Source organism: Thermobia domestica, chromosome 9, assembly GCF_964235325.1.
Source record: "Thermobia domestica chromosome 9, izTheDome1.hap1.1, whole genome shotgun sequence".
In the NCBI taxonomy this organism is placed as follows: Eukaryota; Metazoa; Arthropoda; class Insecta; order Zygentoma; family Lepismatidae; genus Thermobia; species Thermobia domestica.
In genome coordinates this window covers 159,818,549-159,824,548 of record NC_137462.1, presented here as the reverse complement: position 1 = coordinate 159,824,548, position 6,000 = coordinate 159,818,549, and positions in this window count along the sequence as shown.

Below are 6,000 nucleotides of genomic sequence, written 5' to 3'. Positions count from 1 at the left end.
TGGTTGCTAAGCACGTCTATTTTTGATTCCCTGTGAATAAGTGTTGTTGCCTCCAGAACGAGAGAGGTTTTATATAGCCCCGACGCTGAAAAAAAGAAAATTAGGTTCCAAATAAAACGAACACAAAACGTACTTTATTTCACAACATCTTCATAAATTGCCATAATTGCATTTTCTAATTTAACGCGCTTCTTAATATTACCTCCTGCTACATACTGCTCTTAGCTCGTTTTTTTGCTTTCTTTCTCTTTTTCTAACGAAATTACCTCGGCATGTAAATAATAAAAAATAAAAAAAAAAAAAAAACAGAAATAAAACTCCATTTCATAGTTCATAGTATATACGAAGCAATATCTTCTTTCCTTCTTTCCTTCTTTCCTCGAATTATCAATAAATTTTCCATAATTTTCACGCCCCAAACTGCTTATTCGAATTCGTCTCATAGTATCACTAATTCATAGTTGTTGTCCTGGAAACTGTGAAAGTGTTGAGTTGAGAAAGCGAATAGAAAATCAGCTTCTTCTATGCAGGGGCGGATCCAGGGGGGGGGGGCGATCGGCGCAATCACCTCCCCCCAGAAGAGGAAACTTTCTTATTTTATATATATAAATAAAATCCATCCCAGAGTTTGGAGCCCTTAAAAGTAGCAGTATGACAACCCACCTCCCCCCCCCCCCAGAAGTCGGTCCTGGATCCGCCCCTGCTTCTATCTGGATTGAAATAGGAAAAGCTATTCTATATATTCCAGTAAAAATGAAAAGCCACCTTCTAATAGTAATTGAGTGACTATGTATACCTATGGCAAAACTAAAATAAAGGGTGGTCCAAAGGTAGGTAAACATCCCTGCATTGATCAAGTATAACATTCAAGCTTATAGGTTTATTTGCTTTGGCTGTTCCGAGTTTAAGATGTAAGTAAAAAGACATTAAGAACAAATAATAAAAAAACTAAGTCTACCTGATAACATTAAGAAATGACAATGAGTTGCTCAGTGCGGGACTGTATATCTACTTTTGGGCCACCCTGTATTTTACAATTTCAGAGGCAACTAAGGTCGTGTTAACTTGAGCAGAACCTGAAAGGTCAGGGTAATAGTGTTATGAAACCGCCACTGAAGGAAGAGCGCAACCTTCACTTCCACCGCGTCAAGTTCAGAATCGGGTTGATAGATGGCAGTATATGTATAAATATAGGAAAGTTATTTCAAAGTTTAACACTAGATGGGAGGAGGATTTACTGCACAAAGTGTACGAGAAAATTAATAAACCGCACACTAGATATCATGTTTAACTATTTTGGTTTCAGCAAAGGATTATTTTTTAAACAAATGAATGAAGAATTCAATGTTACCATTTCTCCAATACAGTTCTTAAATATACATATTATATTCGCAGCAGATTCTCAAACAGAGAAATGGGTATGTTTACAAAATAATTTAACTCCTCATAAAATAAAGTCTTTCTTTAAAAATTTCTTCTAAGAACGGACTAACGTGGACAGTGCACTCCCTAAGTTACTCCACTTTGTCTAAAACATAACATTTAGAGAATTTTTAAATGCTAGAAAAATATATCAAACTCTGACAGTTTTACAGAATTTACCAAATTACATTCAATTTAGCATATTTTAATTATTCATGTTTACATTTTATATTTGTATACAGTAATAATGAATCTTCGTAATCTTGGATTCGTGTACCGTAATATTTGTCAATATCCTTTGTCAAAGTAGCTACAACTCTGCTATATATTTCACAATTAATAAGTAAATAAACAATTTTTTGTGGTTTCATAATATCTTTGATTGCATTATTAACATTCATTTACGTCCCCCGTAAGAAATCGTGCTGACCAAGGCACCGATTCTGGGGGAGCCTGGGCCCTCCTATGCTCATGTGGGCCCCGTATTGTATTTATGAATAGACAATATTTGGCATAATTTGAATGCAATTTGTCTTAAAATACTCATATATATACCTTCTGCATTTGAATGGGCCTCCCAAATTTACAGAGAAATCGGTGCCCTTGGTACTGACTACAGGCCTGATCAGATCTAATGAGCTGTTTGTATACCGAATTTCGTTGCCCTAAATTGACGGCTCTTGAGATACTCAATTTTTCGTATAAATTATGACCCCCCTCTCTCTGCTCCTCTGTTAGGATAGCGTTTTGATTTCTCGGCTCTTTATAAGACAAGATGCACCAAACAATTATATATATATAAGGTATGTTGCAAAATGATACGAACGATCCAAATATGTGGCATAACTTTAGTAAGTGCACGTCACGGATGGAATACGTGTTATGTAGAAATGTATAAGGAGGATATGTTTACAGACCATGGATAGTTCATTCATTTCCACGGCTAACCAAATTGAAAAAAAAAATCAAAACAACATGATAATGACTGTTGCAAAATGATACGAACGCAATACAAAAGCTAGTTCTAATAGACAATAAATGAGCCACTGCATAAGACCAGCTTGAACACTCGATTAAACATGATGTTTACCAGCGATTGCAGCAGAGTCACATCAATTTGATTCCATGCAGCGATGATGGCATCCTGCAACTCACGAACATTGTTGTACTGGGTACCGATGGCGATCACTGAGCGACACAACATTTCCTAAAGATTTCCCATCGGGTTTTTGTCTGGGAAATTGAAAGGCCAATCAAGTACAACCACGTCTTTCTCCAGAAAGCAATCCTTGGTAGTTCCAAGAACGTGGATAGTAGCGTTATCCTGTTGGAAGATCCACTCGCGACCAGCAATTCCCGAGGTAAATGACAACAAATTGTCTGCAAATACTGTCTGTTCGGTTGATGTCATATGAAATGTAAGAAATTCGTGATTTGTTGTACCATAACAACCGAAGCCTTCCCCCCACACATAATTAACGACTGTCCTTGCTATTGCTTGGAGAACATCTGCTCCTACTTCCGCAGATCGTGTCAATAGTATCATCAGCCATCGGGACCATTCAAATTAAATTTCTTTTTGTCACTGAAGATGACACGACGCGTTCTGCTTCCAGGTCACATGTATTTTGGTCCAGATCACCCGTCGCTCCTTGTGCTGCGCGGTGAGTTGTGGCTGACGCTTACGCTTCTTATATCAGAGATATGATTACAGCGTTTCACAGTTCTAGATAGGGTAGACTTATGTACACGAATGTTAGGGTCTTGTGCCAACTGTGTAAGGGATATTCCAGCACAACTTAGCTTTCCAACAACCTGTTTTTGGTGTTGTGGCGTTAATTAACGCGGCCTTCCTGATGATTTCCTTACTTCATACCGCATCCCAAGTTTAAGAAAATTGTTCAGGACACAAGCACATTGCCCAATTCGACGTGCGATTTCATTAACAGATACACCTTCTTCTTTATATGCCATTATTTGGCAATTTTCGCACTCAGATAATACTTTGCCAGGGCCCATTATGCTTCTCTTACTCGTCACCTCACACAGATGTCCTCGCCGTAGTAAACCAGCCTACACTTCTATCACTCGTCTGCTATACATTTTGCCTTCTCGTCTAGCGCCCTCTATGTTCGTAGCAGAGACCTAGCTACATGTTATTACACTAAACATGTCATCGTTCGTATCATTTTGCAACACTTTTCTTGGGCTGATTTTTCATTTTTGTTTCGCCCTGTCCTCTATACGTGTATATTTCTCCAGTACCTGTGTTCGTGTAACATAAATACAATACTGTTTCATTCACCCTCACTTCTATTTTCCGTTTCCTCTCCGATTACATAATATGAAGATATCTGGTATCGTTCGTATCATTTTGCAACGCACCTTATATATATATATATATATATATATATATATATATATATATATATATATATATATATATATATATATATATATATATATATATATAATCATTAATAATGTGAAAACAGACAGTTAGTTCTGTTTACTTCAGTTCTTGCTATTAAAAAATGCCATGTTACTGTAGCTCGGAGTCCCAACCTAAGCTAATCTAACCTACTAGCTAACTTAACCTAACCTTCTACAAACTATTCAAAAAGATACGTGCAGAAGACTTGTAATTTGTTGATTTTAGTTATTTTCAATACGAATATAACTTACATGAATTAGCTTGTCAAAATTATTTAGAAAAAAAAACTATATTGTTTCATAAGGGGAAAAAATCTATTTTGCTGTTTTTGTTGCAATTTTGCAACTTATTGTCTGAAATTAGAAATGCATAAAAAATCCTAAACATTTCGAATTCCAATGCTATCCAGTAAAAAAAAGTAAAAAGTAGCTTCGCTGTTAGATTTAGTTTAGCTATTTCTATATTCACATTTGCTCATTTCTAGCCATTTGTCTTTAGTGGTATTTGAATATTTTTACAACCAAAGTTTTTTTTAAAAAAATATGAATAAAAATAAATAAAATACAGTAAAATGTGACTTGTTTCTGCTTGCGGTAGTAATTGATTATTTATATTCCTACTACACAACGCCTCTAATATGCTGTATCATTCTTGTATCATTCTTACTTACTTGACACGTCGTAGCGGTAAATTGTGATTTTGAATATTTCACCTTCTAATAGATAATTTCAACGCATGGTTAACTTGTATATTAGTATTTAAGGATATTTTGGCTAGGGCTGTGCTCTTTTGCTGTTGTATTAAATCAATATATACTCAATATATCATCAGAATTAGGAACGGACACAAGAATTCAAGGGAGATTGTAAATGTAAATGTAAATGTAAATGTAAATGTAAATGTAAATGTAAATGTAAATGTAAATGTAAATGTAAATCAAGGATAAAATTGGGGTTAGATTTGAGAATACCTGGGAGAATATTAGAGTATGTTTTAAGTGAGTGCAGTAAAATTATGGAAAATTCTGTTTCCTTCTTGTTAAATTCTGTTAATGTAAACTCACTCATAATTTAAAAGAGTTCAGCTATTTTTAGCTAGGCTATAATTTATAAAAATCTGGTTATTTTGAAAAAGGTGGATTTCTTCCTCACTGGGATGAATATCAAATCACGTTAGCTTGCCGAAAGTCCCGATTATTATTATTATTATTATTATTATTATTATTATTATTATTATTATTATTATTATTATTATTATTATTATTATTATTATTATTATTATTATCTGTCAGGTCAGCATGGTCCACATACGTAATGACTTTCTAAAGGCGAAAACTCTAATTAATCAGTGTTGCCAACGAGACTCATCAGAAAATTTCTAGAGACTTTTTTTTTTTTTTTTCATTTGTTCTTCCATATAATATTTTGTTCACTTTCCGAAGCAAAATTTTGGCTGTATGAGATATGAGACTGATAGTTCTATAATCCTCACATCTCTCCCGATTCGATTTGATTTCTTAGCCGTTAGTATTATGATTGTCTTCAGGAAGTCTTTCGACCACTCTACTTTATTTCATTGCAGAGTCGGAACAATTCTTTCTTGTCCTTGTCTTCTATATTCTTAATAAATTCGATTGGTATATTATATATCCCGGTTGTCTTTCCATTCCTAATTTCGGATAACTTTTCAAACTTATCCCGAAAAATACTACATCCTTTCTACTTCAACATCTAGGTCACACGGTCTATCCCTATTCTCATGTAAGACTTCAACACATTATTTCCATCTTCCTAAGACTTCACTTCTCTCACTGATTACCTTCCCCATTCTTATTTTTTACTGCCATCGTTATACCCCCTTGTTTCCTCCCAAGATAGGTAGATTTCACCTCCTTGTACATTTTCTCATATTTCCTAACTCTCTAATTCTTCTATGTCCTCGCATTTTCTTTTGTAAAACTCTTCTCTTACTCTGTCTGTTTCCCTTCGTAACTCATATAACTTTATGTGCATCTTTCTGCCCTCTTCTACACCAACCTGTTTCAAATTCTTTCCACGCCTTCGTTTCCATCATCTTCTGCAACATCTGTTGTGTAACTCATGGTTTCTTAGCTGTTTTGTGTTCGCGGCAACCTATTGCTTCTT